Genomic DNA, 19,268 nt, shown 5'->3' on the forward strand with positions numbered 1-19,268 from the left:
GTTATATCCAGGCATCTTGAGCCATGCCTAGGTCACACCCAGGCATCTTGAGCCATGCCTAGGTCATATCCAGGCATCTTGAGCCATGCCTGAGGCATGATTGTGTAATTTGGGTCGGCACTAAACTAATACTCCCAATTCCCCACCACCCCAAGAACGAATGTTCTGATAAAATGGTCATAGAAATGCGAGAACACGAGCAGACTTAAAACAGGTGTACCATAAAACTCGACAGAGCGGTGGCACCATCTTTCCCCGGCAGAAGTCATGACGCCTCTGGGTCTGTTGATCCCGGGATCCATTGATGTATCATTTAGGCTAACACGAGCGACGCCGAAGATGTACATGGAGCTGCACGTCGAGGAGAATGCAGGCTGCTACGTAGCAGCGTCTCCCAGAGGGGCTTTATGGGATTCAAGACACTCCGGCAGCCATCCATGCAGCGTCTGAAGGGCTGGAAGGCGTTTGAAAGGGTAGGGGCCGGTCCTCCTCGGGGAGCTACATCGCCCCGGCACGAATCGCAGCGTTCCTAGAATTCCTCCAGATTCGTAATCATTTAGAACACGGCTGTATCAACGAGCGGACCTTTTCTTCTTGTCTATCGCGCGCCGCCATACGTTCTCTGCATATGGATCCCGCGCCGGCGGAATGCTAAACGTTTAGGGTCGCCTTTCAGCAGTCGGTGCCCGAGGATCTGGGACGAAGAATTCTCTTCGCCTTTAATAATTCAGCCCCGGGCCAAATTGTTCGCCGGATACATTCTTTTCAAACGTATGGCAGCAGACCCTGTGCTGAATGCTGCCACTTAACCTCCTCGAGTGCACTCACATAAACGCACTTCTCTACGTCGCTCCTCTTCTCGATGAACATTTACATTTTTCAGTTATTTTCTTTTTTTTTTTTCTTTTGCTGCTATGCTATTCCGGTGATTGTCATTGATTGTTGGTTATTGGCAAGTATCGGGGTTCTGATCTCAATTAGTTAACCCCATCGCCGGAAATTGTTTTCGGAGAATGCTTAGCCGCCGCCGGCAGGCACACGCACAGAAAGGTTTCACGGTCCTGGGCCAACTAATTAAACAATCGACTGGGAACCAGGCCGACTGGAGTTGACCGAAGCACCGCGACATATAACAAATTCACGGTGCATGTGCTCCGGCCTCGGGCGACAATATCATCCACCCTGATCAACCGCTGCATCTCTGACCGTGGCAACCAAGAGAAAAGGCTCGGGGAAGAGCAACAACTAAATCAACACCCCGGGGGGTGAAAAATATCGAAATTTCTTCCCCCTCGACCGCACATACCTGTCTCCCACTCATGATCCTCCTACCATCCTCTAAATTACGTTGAACTTGAAAATTTAAAGCAGTCTCGCTGACGAAAAAATTTTTTTGGACTGCTCAGAGGTACCTGAATTTGAAAACTGTATCAGGGACTATTTAGACGTTTTAATCCGTATCTCAGGATCAGAAAATGCTATCGAAAAACACCAACACCGTTTCGAAAGCGGAGGGTTCGATCTTTCAAATGAGTCCAGGTTCATTTTTCTAGGACTACTGTTTACGAAGTTATAAAAATTCAAAAGTACCACTTTCGTAGTACTTTGGATCGAAGCGGAACCAAGTCGTCCGCAAGTTCAATTAAATATAGAATCCCTCAAAGAAATATAGTTACCCTCTCCGGACAAACGCGTAAAAGTTGATTTTCCGAGGGGGTGGTTTCATTGGTTCAATTTTGTTTGCCACCGCGTTTTGGGAATGTCGGTTTCTCCGCGGAGCGAAGACACCGAAGCATTTTCTGCCGAGCAGAATCGCGCGGGTGTGTAGCCGGGGGAGCTGTTCAAAATTCCTGGAATTGAATCGCCGTTCGGTATTGTGGCGCCGAGTCTCCGGCAATTCAGCGGGTCGCGTTAAAAATTCTCGACGGAACGCGCTCATAAAAGCAGCCCCGCATTTACAACAAATTTTTCTTTCGAGCATTCGGAACGAGTCGGCGCGGGCTCGGGTAACGTCGTTATCGGGGAATACTTCTGGCCAGTATGCACTCCGGGATTCAATTATCGACTTTTTTTTTAAGTGACGCACACGCTCGATCGTAATTCGTTTACGAAGGGACGGCCGCCGAGTGTTTCGAGAAAATCGGACCGGGGGTTGTTGGCGCGCGCACGCACGCACGCACGCACGCACGCACCCCGCGCTTGGAAACATAGTCCCCGGGAATTTCCCTCCGGTTTCCTTCGGAACGCTCGACGGCTATTTTCCGCCGTGGAAAAGAGAGCGGAACGAAGAAACGTTCGAGACTAATGGAGAAACGTTCGAACGTACCCGGTACCGGGGAAAATAAGCAGCGAGGAGATCCTTGCGGCAGGATGCTTTTGCATTGAAATGTCGGCGTGCTCCTTTTTCGCGTTCCCCGCTCGCGGAAACCTCCGCAAGATCGACACTGAGGGATGTGAAAGCTTCGACAGAGCTCGGCGAACGGCGCGGCAAAGGTGAACGCTCCCGACCCGGAGTTTGTCTATTTCGAATTTTCCGCTGCTACCCGAGACGCGTTCCCGGCAAGCCATTCGATGGTCAATCTTCGCTACCAGCTGTTCGAGATTGTGTGCCACCGCTATTTGTACACATTTAACCGGTATTCCGCTCGGGGATCTTCAAAAAATGGCCCTTCGGAAACGGTACCCTCGGGTTTACGCGAACTTTCCTGAAATATCTCGGGATCTACTCGGCCGATTGATTTCAAATTTACTGTACACCTGCAGCACTCATTTCGCTGTAGGTCAGTGGAGGAATCATGCCGAAATAATTTTTTTCAACGATTTTACACTCTTCTACCTGAAAGTAGGAGAATCGTCATTTTTCACTTTACGAGTTTCCATAATTTTTCGGTTTTTATTTTGAAAGTGGTACGAACTAACGGTGTGGTGAATGTATACATCAACCTTGAAGAGGATCGCTCGAGTACACCCTGAGACATCACAGTACTGTGATTTCTCTATATACAGGGTATGGCCGGGCGGGGGATGATTCTACATGTAATAATAAGTCGGAAAAAACGGATAACAATTTTTCGTTCGACGTCTCGTTTTTGAGAAAACCGATTTTGAAAATGCAGCAAATACGTATGTTATTAGGTAGGAATCGTCTGACGCGTCTGACTATGGCCAACCAATTCTACTTGCCGCATATAAACTCGATTTTCTCGAAAACCAGGCGTCAAACGAAAAAATGTTATTCCTTTTTTCCGACTTAGTTTTACATATAGAATCATCCCCTGCCTGGTTATACCACCACACCCTGTATATGTCGCCAAGGCCTTGACCATAAACGTCGCGGAATTATCCCCACTACCACGGGGTATATCCCGTGAGGGGTAACGAAGCTCGAGAGACCCCGGACGCATAGGAGTATGAACATAACACGGCTCGGCTCTCCTGCACGATACGTGACATATATCGAGAATTCACAGTAGTCACTCGGACACCTCTCCAGTTTTGCACGAATTGACCTTCTACTCCAATTTTGATGGTAGCCCAGTCGAAAAATTTCTGTGCTTTGCGAAGGATGAAAAGGTACGCAAAGTCTGACTTCGAAGGGTTCGGTATTAGAGTCGCAAAAAAATCGCGAAGTTATGGCAGGAAAGGAACTAATTTTCGCTGGCCATCACGCCAAGATTAATTTCCCTCGGTTTTATTGGCAGAACAGCGCGTAGTTCGCCGGGACAATCCGGTATACCGTGCGTATACCTCCTTGCGGGAAACTCCATCGGGCAACTTTAATTCCCAATGAAGAATAATTCGATCCGAGGCGGGGGAACCAATGGATTAAAGTTCCAGTCGCAATTTCGACGGAGCGTCTCTCTCTCTCTCTCTCTCTCTCTCTCTCTCTCGGCATCCGTCATTATTTTCCTGGTCTTTGTCGGAAGTTCGCCTCGGTTTCGTTTCGCCCTTATTAATCAACTTTAATTCCTTTGTCCCGGGGTCTGAGTGAATGGGCGCGGACATCAGGGTGGCATCCTTCGCGAGGAGGAGTCTCGTCCTCGAGAGGAAATCTCGTAACTCGCGCCGCGGAGATATCGGTGCAGGAAAGAAAATCGGATATCGTCTGGAGGCTCTCTGTCCGCGCGGAAGGAGCTTTTCAAAATGGACGGGCGAGGAGGCTGAAAGCCTCCGCGAGGACAGCTTTTAATTCAGAAACACTCGTGATACTCGATTACAGCGGGCCCGGGACACCGGGGGTGCTCCTTTAATCCGCGTTTGTCTCGCCCGCCGCCGGAAACGAAAAGGAAAGTCGTGTAGCGAGCGACGGGACAAGCAAACGGAAAATCGGATACACATTCGTCTCTGCTTTTGCGGAGGGAAAGCTCTCCTCTTCTATTTCCGCGAGAATACGAGCGCCATGACGAGACACATTAGCCTCCACCAAAGATGTAATTAAAGGACCAAGAAACGGGACTCGCTACCTCGCCAGGATGAAAGAAGAATCTTTGAAGGACGGGTACCCGGAGACGGGTACGTCGCTGACGCCAGAAAATAGATTTTCCGCAATTTCTCGAGTACTGAGAATATAATCCAAAAATAATATAAACGAATTCGTGAAATTAATAACATCCGTAATTGCCGAATGCATTCTATTTTTGAACAATTTTTTTTCTGTAAATCTGACTTCCATATTTGGTTTAACACTAGGTTTACAGGACCCGTCGAAATGACGTGTTCTAATATTTTTAATTTACGATTATTGAGATTGTGAAGATCCATCTGCGTGGAATTACTCAACAAACTTCTTTCCTTAGGTATATATTATTTTAAAAATGGCTGAAAACTTGGATAGACACATTCTTCTTATTTTTATAAAGTAATGTAAAATACTCAGTTTTAATGCTCCGTAAACCCAGTGTTAAACATAATTAAAGAGGTGCTTGTTAAATTTCATGTTCGGGAGTAACGACATGCTGTACTAATTTGGTGACATCTCGAAAATAAATTTTCCGACCGACTTGAAACTTGTCGAATAGGTTAAGTTCGATGCTCCCCACGTGCTCGGATAATTATGAAGTAGTTCGGATTATTGAAAAATTTGTTGGACCGTGATATGCACAGCTGATTTTCGCAGATTAATTTGCACAGATATCGAAAACTGTCTTCGTCGAACGCCGCGCCCACGGCGAAACGTGCGGCAAAAGATTTCACCGCCAGAGTCCGACTAATTAAACAATCGAGCGGAAACGGGATTGCATAGGGTTTGCCGAGGCACCGTGACGTATAACAAATTCCCGCTGCGTGTGCCCGGCTCCCCGAGGCGACAATATCATCGACGCTGATCGTGCGGCACAGCTCTGGTCCCGGCCGAAACAGACAACGAGCAGAAAAGACACGGGGACGAGGAAGAGTCAGCTAAATCAACACCCCGCGGCGAAAAAATTCCAAATTTTCCACCCCTCGCCCCATCGTGCTCCTCTTTACCTCGCGATCCTGTCAGGACCACATAAATCACCAAATTGCCCTGCGGGGGGAAACAAAATTAATTTAATCTCACGATCACTGGATTCGAGCGTTTTTATCCGCAACCCCATTTCTAAACACCCCCTTGAATTTACTCGACGAAAAGGGTTGTTAAAAATTAGTGGTCTTAATTCGGTCCTCGTTAGTAAAATACGTACTTTCTGTGCGCACGATGAAAATTGACAGAGAGAAATTTAAGGGTAGGAATTTCTCCATCTAATAAATATTATTTTTTGCAAATGATCCTGTCTTTTCAAGTACACTTCAAATTAAACACTCAAAAAGAAAGGGTGCGTCTGGGGGGGGGGCAGTAAACTCGACGAAGGGATCGAAGTGCAAGGGGTTGATACGTTCAGCATAATTGAAGTTTCCGTGTTCATGGTGCAGGGATTATGGAAATGGGAGGGACGTGTGCCGGGCCAGGTCAGCGAAAATTTTAAATAATCGAGCGACCATAACACGTACGTAACGAGGTGGTACGTGTCTCCTTAAAACGGCGAAAGAGGGGTCGCGGTGAAATCGAGTGGAAGGTACCGACCGCAAACTTATGGATGACAGTGTACGCGGTTCTATGGGGCCCCATGGCCGCCCCTCGACAACCTCAGTGTCCATACGTGACCCGCGGAACGAAACGATCCCGTCGGCGGTGCCCGAAGGGTGGGGCGCAGGGGGTGGCTCGTGACCGCGCATACGCTCCTGAAATTGTGTTAAACGGACGAACGAGAGCATGAAATAACCTCGCGATTATTGTACTCCGATTCTCTGGCCGGCACGGCCGTACGCAGGCAGTCCGCAAATAGATATCCATCGAAGACTCAAAGCCGCGATATTAAATGCATTTTTGCGCCCGGGGTAATCGCTTATGACGATTTCCGAATAGGTAACTGCGCCGCCACAGGGGGTTGTGAGGGTGTAGAGGCGGGGGGTCGTGAAACAGGGGTTTCGCCATTGCCGGGGCGAAACAGGAGTAGTTCGGGGATTGGTCGACGCCAAGTTCAATCGTATCGTTGGTTACCGAATAACTGGGTTGGACCGTAATGAAATGATGACAGTTTTCTCGTTCGTGGTCGCATGATACGGGAGACCCAACCCCCCAGCAAGATCGAAAATGTGTTTACCCAGCGATATTCCACCGTCACGATTCAATAATAAGCCGATCGAGACATCTGCGACTTCCGATTCGCTGACGTCCATCTCGCGCGAGACCCAGGGAATTAAACAATTAAAATTGTACTGTCCAAAAAATTTTCTGTGGAACTCCAATCGAACATACTCGTAGATTTCGACGCGCCGAACAGAAATCTGAAAGGTATTACTCTGTGTCTCTCTTAGTTTTTGAGAAATTCAATTTTTAAGGAAAAATCGAATTTTCAACTTTCCGCTTGAACCGCATGAGCTATTTAAATAAATCTTGCGTAGAATGATCGCTTAGACTTTCCCACGCGTGACGATATTTTTTTTATAATATTATGCACGGTTGAAGATTTTTGAAAAATCTTCAAACATTCACATCTCTGACACACTAAGTTCCTTGAACATTTTGATGTTTATTATAAATCTTGAGGGTCCAAATTGATGTTTAACAGTGTCACTGTATTTCTTGAACACTGAATCAATTATCCGAAAAATTTCAAACCCGTACGCCCCACAGTTTTCCTAAAAAAAATTTCTAAAAATTGCCCTATTTTCAGGTTGGCACGCGAGCGGCCCCCCTTAATTCGCCGGTTAAAAAGCGATTCAAAGCTTGCCAAAAATCGCGCATACACGCGCGATACCGGCAGTACAAGCGAGCCATTATGATCGCGCGCGTTTACCTCTATTTCGGCTCGTTTATTATTTTAAAAGGTAAACAGTGCGCTCGAATTACTGTCGGAATCGGTGCAAGGTAAATACGGCATATCAGCCGCGTCGAATATTTCACCGTAGTAAATTATTGAATTATTAATACCTTTATTGCCGCGTAGCCCGCGAAAAACTCGTTGTTTCAGTTTCGCGAATCAACGATTCCGCTCGGGCCCACCCCCTCTCTTCACCCTCCTGCACCCCCGCGCGAATGACTCAATCTCAGTCTTAGCATGGAAATTATGAGATTTTTAGAGAGGTGAGAGAGAGAGAGAGAGAGAAAGAGCGCCTAGGTCACGGCTTCAAACTTTAAATTTCCATCAGTATAAATTTCATGCGTCATAGGCACAAAGGAAAATTCATTGTTGCCCCCAGCCTCAATACTCCCTTGGAACTAGCCCGGGTAGCAATTTGCCGATCAATTGACCTCGGAATAGGCCAGAAACAATACCACCTTTCCGTCATTAAACTGAACTATTTCAGACATAAACAATCTATTCTGAATTTGGGTGGGAGTTTGAAAATGGTGAATGTTTAGTTAGGGGCAGTTCCGGATATACGATACACCACGGTACACTGTGCCCCAAATTTTTAATCGACTGTCTTCTAAATTTTAGAAAATTGACCACTTTACCATTTTTTGTCCCAAATAGCCCAAAGGTGGAAGAAAGCCCCCGTAACATGGAAAAATGGATAAAGAGAGATAGACAATTTTCTACGATCGGTAAATTTTAAAAAAGAGACATTAAAGAGACATTTTTTACCCCGTCCCAAAAGAGACGGGGGATGAAGGAACACAGATTACAGCGAAGATAAGACGTCTTCCAGGATACAAGACAAAAAGGCGGACAAGGTAGCCGACAGAGTCGAATTAGAGGGTCGGAGATAGAAGCTGCGGGTAAACAAAAATCGCAGGGGATGTTAAGGAGATCTCCGGGGCTGAAAGCGGGTCGTGAAATCACATGGAACGGTCGAGAGAGAGAGAGAGAGAGAGAGAGAGAGAGAGAGAGAGAGAAAAAATGTGGAGTATAACTCTGAAATGAAATCAAGAGGGACAGAGAGAAAGCGAGAGATTAAGGGTGGACGGGAGCACAAAGGTCAAGGCGGATGGATAGAGAGCCGCAGAGAGACCAAGGGAAAGAAAAGTAGGTATACGAGAGGGGTGGTTCGGTGGTAGGGCCGGAAAGGGCAGGGGGAGGAAAGAGATAGGGCGAGCAGGGATAGAGACAGTGGATCCGTGCATTGTTGGTTTTCCCCGGTGGTGTTTGCAGTGCCATAGCATTGTTGTGCACACCCCATCCCCCTGACTACCTCGGCCCCGCTTTCATCCACACACGTCCCTGTATACTCGTGGGAGCGGCGCACACGGCGGGGGCATCTCATATTAGCCGCTTAATTGTCTCTATTTGTCGAGGCCCACCATCCGACAATTCACCATTGAGGACGCGACGACCATACCGTTCTCGCTGGCCGTCACTGTAAAGAGGCCTCAGGGCGAGAAGCTAGCCCCGGGCTCCCTTAAGCTCGGATACCATCAGGACCCTCCCTTGATTGATATCAGGCATCTTTCTTTCTGTCGTTACCTCCGCGCATGATGGACCCGCCCCTGCGTTGGAGGGATACTCGAAAATTTCGGATTTCGAGTTCTTGGTTAGGCTGCTAGGTCATTAGGTCGTTAGATGGCGATGCATTTAGGAGGATAGGTCGATGGAACGTTAGCCTTCAGGCCCTAATTACCCGGGTCCTAATTTCACAGGTCCCGATTTCCCAGGTCCTCATTTCCCCGGTTCCCGATTTCCCAGGTCCTGATATCCCAGGACCCGATTCCCAGGTTCTGATTTCCCAGGTCCTGATTTCCCAGGTCCTGATTTTCCAGGTCCCAATTTCCCAGGTCCTGATTTTCCAGGTCCCAATTTCCCAGGTCCCCATTTCCCAGGTCCCGATTTCCCAGGTCCCGATTTCCCAGGTCCCGATTTCCCAAGTCCTGATTTCCCAGGTCCTGATTTTCCAGGTCCCAATTTCCCAGGTCCTGATTTTCCAGGTCCCAATTTCCCAGGTCCCCATTTCCCAGGTCCCAATTTCCCAGGTCCCGATTTCCCAAGTCCTGATTTCCCAGGTCCTGATTTCCCAGGTCCTAATTTCCCAGGTCCCAACTTCCCAGGTCCCGATTTCCCAAGTCCTGATTTCCCAGGTCCCAATTTCCCAGGTCTTAAATTTGTCGGATGCGTTCCAGTTAGAAATCTTGCTAACTTTTACAGCTTTCAACAATTCGAAAAGGAGCTTGCTCATGGTGATTCAGGTAGGATTACATTTAAAAAATCCGTGAAAAAGGAATCAATTTTTGTGCAGGAAACACGGGAATATCTCCTTACGGGTCTCTCGCTAATTCCTCTTTTGGAGTGTCCTTTGGCGCAGTGCTTTCTCGCATAAATTCTCGGGATTCGCGATCCTGAAGAGGCTGTAGGTCTGCTTTGACATCGCCCCACCGTATGCTAGTTAGAATGGCACCGCTCGACGCACAGTGTATAATAAATGAGAAATCTTAATCCGCGGAACGGTTTCTATCAGCCCCGGGGAGAGTTTGCATTTCCGATGCCACAATTTCCTCGACGATGATGCCCGCGCGACACGATTAACATTGAAATTAGAGCATCCGGTGCCCGCAGGAATATTTAACGAGCTAACCGGTGAATAACTGCCGCCCGACCCTGGAACTGCCGCGCCTCGTAATTGCGCCCCTCGTGCCCGAAACTTGCACTCTATATATCCCCCTCCCCCTCCAACTCCGCACCGCTGATAACCGGAAATGGCACGACGTGTAGAAGCGTCGTCGTCGTATACACCGAAAGTTCCCTTAATTAGGCGGGAATGATACGTCTCGCTTAGTATAATCATATAAAACCCTTCCTGCAGATTCCGCGGGGCCACAACCCTTCCAGTTATGCTAATCGAAACTGGAGACGTTGACTCGATCGGATTAAGTCGATGTCGCTTCAAGTATTGCTGATAGCTCCATCGATTAGCTAATGGCCACGCTAATAGGATCACAATTGGTCTCCGTGGCGAACTATCGGCGTCCTTCTACAGATGACAATGGCGACCACGCAATGACCGCTGGGACTTTAGGATAGACTGCTAGGCTGATCAGGTGTTAGGTTGTTGGCCTGCTAGGGGGCTAGACTGCTCGACGGTTAGCAGGTCAGTTAGGCGGTTAGGCGGCTAGGCTGTTAGGCTACTTGCTGGCTAGGTTGTCAGACTGTTAGATGGATGGGGTCTTAGGTCCTTAGGTGGTTAGGTTGTTAGGTGGCTATGCTGTTAAGTGGCTGGGTCGTTAGGTGGGGGGTTGTTAGGATGATCAGGGCATTAGATGGCCAGCCTTTCAGATGGTTGGTGCTATGGTGCTAGCCTGTTGGATGACTATGGCTGTTAGGTGGCTAAGTCCTTAAGGACTTCAGGTGAGTTAGGTGGCTTCAGCAGCACCATAGCGTTACCAGCAGAGGACTATGACCCTTCAGCCACGATACGAAGAAAATGTGATCGGTTCAAGTGCAGGCAACAATTGTCTGACGTCAGGAACTGATCCAGCGACTCAGCGACCAAAGTGTTTCCTAACCCGCGAGCAAATTACCCGGCGCAGTATACCCAGAGCAGCGAAGGCAGCAGGACCAAAGTCTAAGGAGTGAACCAGAGCCCGTTGCTCCTTTCGTGGCATCGCCGTGGCCCGTGGAAAAAGTCCGGAAACTTCAAAGCAGCCTTAACTGCATTTAATTTAGCCCATGGGCGTGTTTCGCAAACTGAATGCCGGCTCGCCTCGCCTCGTGGCGCCACGGCTCTCCGAGGAAAATAATCTTCGAGGCAGAGAGCGTCACGCAACTATTCCGCCAGCAATTGACAGTCCGCGCCTGTCTTTGGCCAGCGTCTTTGTCCCGGCCTGGGGACGATTAAAACGTAGATTGGATCGTTTCGACGGGGCCGAGAGCTCGAACGGTCCGGTGTTTTCGATCGAGAATGCCGGCAATTGACTTGCTTAATGTCCCCGAGAGGCGTCGGCGCCTTAGAGGCCCCCCCCCCGTCCCGTTCGGTCGGAAACTATGAATTTTGAATTAATCAAGTTGAGCGAAAGAGGTCGCTCGCCCGGGAAAAGATTAAAATTAGTTTCTATAGGAGATAGAGGAGGGAGGAGGCTGGGACGCGAAGAGGGCGGATCCGACGCCAGCAATTGCTTGGTCGTTGCAAAAATTGTTTGATGACGGTACTTTTCCCCGCTCGTAATGACCTCGAGATGAACGTTCTCCTCGCAAAGAGCATTCAAGAGAAGGTAGAAAGAGATATTAATCGAACCGTTTCTGCACGACGTCTTCAAACTACAAAGCAAGGAGCCTCTTCAGGTAAGGGGAAGTAAATCTTACCTCCAGCACACGAATAACAGCTTCGCGTCTCGTATATCAAACTGTCTCTTCTATGGGAATCTACATGGGACCATCAAAGGGCAAATATTAACCTGATAGGACCGTCACGTTCATTGCCGAACCCTAAGCAGAAAGGTTGGTGCACTGCATCAGGTGTGAAGACACGAGACGTTATACTTTAGTGTCTTGCTAATCTACATGGGTCCATCGACCGCAAAACATTAACCTGGATGTAACCTGCGGGTGTTAAACACATCGTCATGTTCATTTGCTGAACCCTTGACGACCAGATGACGACCCTGCTTCACTATGGTAGCTAACTGGTCACAGAATTTGAATGAAGGACCGGAATCCTAAATTTTACTATGTCTCCTCGTTGAGATCTAACTGCCTAACCGCCTAATACCCACTTACAGTCCATAACCCATCCATCTGACCACCTAACACCTAGCCACCTGGTGCCCCTAGCCCCAGACCTAACAGCCTAACACCTGACAATCTAACAACCTAGCTGCCCAACTCTCGAAGGCATGGCCACTCAGTAAGGTAACAACCTAGCTGCCCAATAGCCGCCTAGCACCCTAATCGCCTAACGACCTAGCAGCCTAACAACCTGTCCAGCCGACAGTCATAACATCTCAGCTACCTAACATTCTAGCTGCCTAACGTCCTAGCGGCCACTTAACATCCCAGCCGCGCAACTACCTAACAAGCTGGCTGGTTGCTGAAGAGAATAAAGTGTTCCTGCACCTCGCGAGCAAGATCCTCTATCCTGCTGAAAGTCCGGAGGAATAATAATGATAAATCGGTGGAAGTTGCTCGACATTCCGTCAGACCGTGGGACCAAAAATAATTAACGCCGTCTAGCGGAAGGTTAGCCGTGTTCGGGGCTCGGGTATATTTTGTATCGGCTCGATATCTTGATGGATTACACCGATCAATGAAAGGCTGATCAACCGGCTGATTGATTAGATAAGTTCCCGTAGCGTAATTCCGTCGCGGGTCGGTCGGATCGCACATGAGCCTCGACGATCGCTGCCTGTCCTCTTTCCTCTTTCATCGTCGCCGAGGCCGGTTGGGCTTCTCCCTTTTATTTATTCATGCTTCTCGTTCCCACCCTAACGCAGTGGCGCGGCGGTACCACATGCCGGGGCCATTTTCGTGGGTCAAAAGCGGACAAAGACGACAGAACCAGAACCGGCACGGCGCGCGCGCGAACGCGAGGAAAGAAATTAAGGTCGTGACCCGTGGTTCAAAGTTTCAGCTGGCTCGCGATTTTCCACGTGCTCTCTTTAATCTCACCACCTATTCACGTCGCGGGACCGGTGCCGACAATTTATTTTAATCAGCCGGCGAACCAGTTATCCCTTTCTTTCCGCGAGGCCGGTTTAACGTTCCCATTTAATGGCAGCGCTTCGGTCCTCCTCATCCTCCTCATCCTCCTCCTCCTCCACCTCGACGACGTAGACAGTTTCTCGAGATCCGAGTCGGAATTGAAAACAACCTCTATTCGCGAAAAGAGTCTCGAAAACGTCCTCGGGGCGAGCTACAATCGATAATACCAATCAGCATGGCTCGGGCTATCGCGCAACGTGAGACCGTGTCATTAAAGGCGCCATGGAAACAAGAGCGCCGCGTAAAAATGACAGGGAGCCGGCACCAACAGCCAGAAAGGGATTTCCAGACGTTCCGTCGAAACGTCTCGGTCGTTACTCTATATTTCTCTGTTCGCTTCTTATCTTGGCCGCTGCCGTTACGCTCTTCCTACACCCCGTTTCTCTCTTCGTCTTCTTCTATCTCCAACACCACCAACCAATGACTCCCCGCCGCCCCCCTCCCTCCCTCTTCCTCGTTTGAACGCGTACAACTTCATAGTTTCTTGCCGGAGAGATGCCTCGCGACGCTCCCTGGTAAATAGTTCTGCGTCTGTTCTTCCGTTCCTCTTTTGTGGTTCCCTGCGAACGTCTCAAATTCCATCTTTCACGGATCCCTCGCAGAAGCGTTCAGCTATTCGAATCTCTTCTCGCGTCGCTCATTGTTTATTGTCTCGCTCGGCTTGCGCAACTTCCAGCTACCGGCAGGTAAACGGATCGACTTGCTCGCCTGGCTGAGGAACAAGATACGTGCCCAATTATGCGAGCCTACAACGGAAACGGAGTTGTCCTAATTTGTACCGCGCGACGACGTCCGAAAATGTAGGCGGAACATACGACATTGTAGGATTCGTGTACTTAACCACTCAACTGTCTCATTGGATGGTCATCCAAACCTCTAAAAATGACTTAACCGGATTACCGGCCCGCGTCCTAAATCATTGATTCGATTTTCTGCAAGCCCAATTTCCCAGGTCCTAATTTTCCAAACGTCCAGCTAAGGAGGTCCTAATTACGAAGCACTTAACTTCCCAAGCCCCTAATTTCCCGGGTCCTATTTTCCAGGTCCTAATTTCCCAAGCCCCCAATTTTCCAGACCCCTATTTTTCCCAGACCCCAATTTCCCAGCCTCCAATTTTCCAAGCCCCTAATTTCCCGAGTCCTATTTTCCACGCCCCTATTTTCCAGGTCCCAATTTCTCAAACCCCTATTTTTCCCAGCCCCCAATTTCCCAAGCTCTAATTTTCCAGGCCGCTAATTTCCCGAGTCCTATTTTCCACGCCCCTATTTTCCAGGTCCTAATTTTCCACGCCCCTAATTTTCCACACCCCTATTTTTCCCAGCGCCCAATTTCCCAAGCTCTAATTTTCCAGGCCGCTAATTGCTCGGATCCTATTTTCCAGGTCCTAATTTCCCAAGCCCCCAATTTTCCAGACCCCTATTTTTCCCAGGCCCCAATTTCCTAACCTCCAATTTTCCAAGCCCCTAATTTCCCGAGTCCTATTTTCCACGCCCCTATTTTCCAGGTCCCAATTTCCCAAACCCCTATTTTTCCCAGCCCCCAATTTCCTAAGCTCCAATTTTCCAGGCCGCTAATTTCCCGGGTCCTATTTTCCACTCCCCTATTTTCCAGGTCCTAATTTCCCAAGCCACTAATTTTCCAGGTGACAATTTCCCAAGTAATAAATTTCAAGGTCCTAATTTCCCACGCCTCCAATTTCCCAAGCCCCCAAATTCCCATTCCTAATTTTCCAAGTCCACACTGTCCATGCTAAAGAGTATTTCCAGGCAGGTACTTGTTGAACCGAGGTTCTGCGGTGGATTAAAATGAATAGGACGAACGATCGACGACATCCCGGAAAGCACATGGCATCCATCGGGGTTCTGACAATTCCGCAATAAAGTATATCCATCCGCGATCCCAACGGTCGAGTATTATTACCCTTTCGGGCCGGTTTCAGCTAGCGTCGAAGCCGAAATAATTCCCGGAAGTAACGCGCGTCGACAGAGAGATAAACTTTCCCTCCAATTCGGATTCAATCAGCGGCCCCTCTACCGAGAGGATCGCGGAGGAGCCGCGAGCGGTCCGAGCCGGTCTGCCAGACCGAACCTGAAAATGTATGCGTGATCGCGTGCACACACATCTCGGGCCGACGGCGGCGGCTAGGCTGTCCGTGTTGGGGGAAAGCAACGCGGAAATCCTTGTTCGCCGACAGGATATTATTCATATGCCGGCGACGTGTGTGCTCGTCACCCCGGACGCAAAGGCAATATATCTTTTTTTTCCCTTTCCCATGACGAACTCTCTATTCCACGCATCATTCGGGCCTACCAACTCTTCCTCTTGGAAATCCGCTCGTCCCTGGTGACTGATCCGTTATTAGAAAGTGGAAACTTATTATTATCATCCTTTTTTCCCACCACTGGCTCCACTCTGGGGTCATCAACTCCTCGATCGACCTGTCCCTCAGCTAATTTTCAAACTCTCTCGGTCAACATTTCTATGTTTCATAAATTGTCTATGTTCATAATTTTCATCGTAGTTTAAATGTTAATTTGCCAGGGTTCTTATTTTTCTCCATGACTTTGGTTCGCGTTGAGAACTCGTCATTTTCCGAAGACCTGTTTTCATAGAACTGAATTTTCCGTGCCTCTGATTTCCCAGGATCCACATTTCCCTACGGCCCAATTCCACAGGTCCGTAATAATCACGATTCTAATTAATGGGACAGCAATGTCACGGGGTACTAATCACAGAATCCCTAATTTTTGGGTTAGTAGTTCCAGAAGGACCTAGTTTAGGGATACTAATCCTGGAAAATCCTAATTGTAGGCTCCTAGTTCATCAGAGTTCTAATTTCTTATGACCCTAATTTTGCAAGGTCCGAATTTTCCAGGTCCCAACTTTCCATAGCTCCTAATTTCCCAGATCTAATTTTCCTCGCCCCATTTTGTAAGTCACTAATTTTCCAGAACCTTATTTTTCAGTACCTAATTATTCAGGATTCTAATTTTTCGAGGTCCTAATTCTGGAATGCTGATACACCAGAGTGGTTAAAATTTCTTTAAGAGTATTTTGCTTGAGAATCTAGTTGCACAGAGATAAAGTTGCATGGAAGTTGAATGAAAGGCGGTATTAAATTTGTATGTTAGACATCTAAACACCGTGCCAAATTTGGCAACACCTGTTATCCTTGAATGCAACGCTAGCTATGTTTAAACGTAGTATCTGGCTTAAGATTCTGGCACTTGTTTGCAGTCTGAATTTCGACAGAAACTTCGCAATGAAAGACTGTCCATTCTTCGGGAAACTTTTGCACGACGTTCGCGAAATATGTTCTCGGAACTCTGGAAAATCTGCCTTATTTCACGGGAAGCAAGCGCTACAAAGGATTATGTATGATAAGTATAATGGCGGAACGCGAATCGCGCGGCACCGTGAAATATTTTTTCCCATACTGCCTTTCTGGGTGGTTTCACATTAGTTTTCAATGTCCTAGAACCGACTACGAAGATAAAAAAAAAACTGTGAGATCTACATTCAGAACAGAATTGTACACACTCTACCCGCGAATTGTTATATTAAAATATGTAAAATATATTGGACGCGTGCAACAATCGGAAAGTACATTTATTATAATTTCGATGGAATGTTTCGATTATTAAATCCGAATAATTCACAGCGTCGTGTCTGGCTGAAATATATTTTTCATAATGAATTTTCACAAGAAATTACAAAATAAAAATCAAACGGTGCCAGACACAATAAAACGACTATTTTCCGACGTATCGAAATTGCGCGTCATACGCTCGATATTGGTTGATAATTAAATCTGCAATAATTCTGACGATTGTTACGGAACGTATTATTGATTTTCTGTCGACGACAACGGGATAACTAAACTTTTTCATGAAAACCGGTTACACAGTAATGAAAACGACAATGAGCTGGAATTACAGTTCACCAATTTTAATTTCTTGCCATTGGTCGTTCTATTTTCTGCATTGAAACGCGTAATTAAGCTGGCTAATAATCTCAATGACGTATTGCTGTAAAAGCGACCGGGTCTTGCCGTGAAATTGCTCGCAATAAAATTGGAAATACAACCGGGAGAAAAATTGGTAACGATGTATACCGAATAAATAAAATCTAATTTGTCGCTTGTAACGGCAAACAATTCCACCGTTGTCCACGACGAATATGCAAAATGTACCTTCGCAAATACAAATGACAGTTTTAGTTCGAGAATAATTGGAATTTCCACCATTTCCCAAATCCTAATATTTGACAGACCCCCAATTCTACTCATTCTCAAATTTCTCAACTTTCGATTTTCTAAGGTCCTAATTTTCTGGGGTGCCAATTAAGTAGGCTCTGAATTTTCCAACACCCCAATTTTTCACACTTACCTAGGATCCTAATTTCGCGAGGTCATAATTCTCTAGGGCCCTAATTTCCAAAGGTCCCAATTTCCTATGAACCTAATTTCCCAAGGTTCCAATTCTCTAGGGTCCAAATTTATCAAGGTCCCAATTCCCTAGGGTACTAATTTCCCAAGGTTCCACTTTCCTAGGGTCCTAATTTCCCAAGGTTCCAATTCTCAAGGCTCCTAATTTGTCAAGGTCCGAATTCCCTAGGGTCCTAATTTCCCAAGGTTCCAATTACCTAGGCTCCTAATTTCTCAAGGTCCCAATTCCCTGTGGTCCTAATTTATCAAGGTCCCAATTCCCTAGGGTCCTAATTCCCAAGGTTCCAATTCCCTAGGGTCCTAATTTCCCAAGGTTCCAATTTCCTAGGCTCCTAATTTCTCAAGGTACCAATTCCCTGTGGTCCTAATTTATCACGGTCCCAATTCCCTAGGGTCCTAATTTCCCAAGGTTCCAATTTCCTAGGGTTCTAATTTCCCTAGTCCTCAGTTCCCTGGACTTCTAATTATCTGAAGTCCCCATTTTCTGAGGTCTTAATTTCATGCTCTAGAATTTTTCCTCCACTTCCCAGGCATTTTTGGATCTCAGCTTTGAGAGTGCAGGTTCCAGGTTCGCGTATTTAGCAGAAGAAACCTGGCGCGGCTAGAATCACGTCTATTCTATTAGACAACAGTGGCTCCGAAGAGGGACACGGCCAAGTGTAACGTAATCTCGGTACCTTAGCGATGCGACGCCTCGTTAACGACGCTATGAGATAATCGATATCTAGCTGCATAGAGAGAACCCATCCGATCGTGCCGGTAACATCCTAGTGCCGCGCTCAAGACACATCCACCTCCGGTTAAGAATTGATTTTAACATTCTGGGAGCGGGTGAGGGGGTGAGGGGGCGGCATGTTTGGCAGTATCGATTCCGATATCAAATTTTAACGCAGCAAAAGTTCGACGCTCGAGGATTTGTTAGCCGACTGGTAATTAATTGTGCTCGGGCCGCGAGTTAATTAGAATTGAAGTGGGGAAACCGGAAGCGATTAAAACGCGTCCAAGAATCCTAGACGTACGACGATCGGAAATCTTTTGAATCGATCGCTGCGGGAATTTATTGCCCGTGGATTTACGAGGTTGCTTCGAAATTTCCGAAAAAATATTTTTCATCCGTCCGAGTCATTTTTCATTCTTTATCTTCTCTACTAGAGTTCTCCTTGACCTATCAGTTAACTTTTCAGACTGTTGAAAATAATGTGCTCACGATTTTTGGAATTTGTTTGAAGGTGTTTGAACACGTTTGATTAGGTTTGGATTATTTTTTAACAAAACGTTACATGTGTTGCGAAGCTCTGCGCTACGTTGTTAATACGAAATAGATACTCGAATCTCTTCAGAGTGATAACAGAAAATGTTTTGAAAAAAAAGAGTAGGATACAGCGTACGGGTTTGCAAATTGAAAATATTGTTTTAATTGAACGGAAAACTAATTTGATAAAATTCTACGATCACCGGAGTATTTAATAAAGTCCGAATTGAAATATTTGTATATTTTGTTAACGTTACGGCGTATCAAGGCACAAGGAGAGGAATAAATATTTGGAGCGGAGTAAAGGATCCGTCGGCGTTGCCTGGCAGTCGCCATTATGCGCGGTTTTTGCCAGGAGCCAGCATGCAAAAAGGCAATGCGCTCGTTAGGGGTCGTTTTAAGTTGTTAAAGACGTCGC

The 19,268-nt window shown here is 47.2% G+C and overlaps 1 protein-coding gene across 1 annotated transcript in view; it reads right to left on the minus strand.

The window, feature by feature from the left end:
* LOC143359116 (uncharacterized) overlaps positions 1-19,268 on the minus strand; it is a 312,532-nt gene that overhangs the window by 58,076 nt on the left and 235,188 nt on the right. The window lies entirely within an intron of this gene.

This window comes from Halictus rubicundus, chromosome 11, assembly GCF_050948215.1.
Source record: "Halictus rubicundus isolate RS-2024b chromosome 11, iyHalRubi1_principal, whole genome shotgun sequence".
NCBI classification, from domain to species: domain Eukaryota; kingdom Metazoa; phylum Arthropoda; class Insecta; order Hymenoptera; family Halictidae; genus Halictus; species Halictus rubicundus.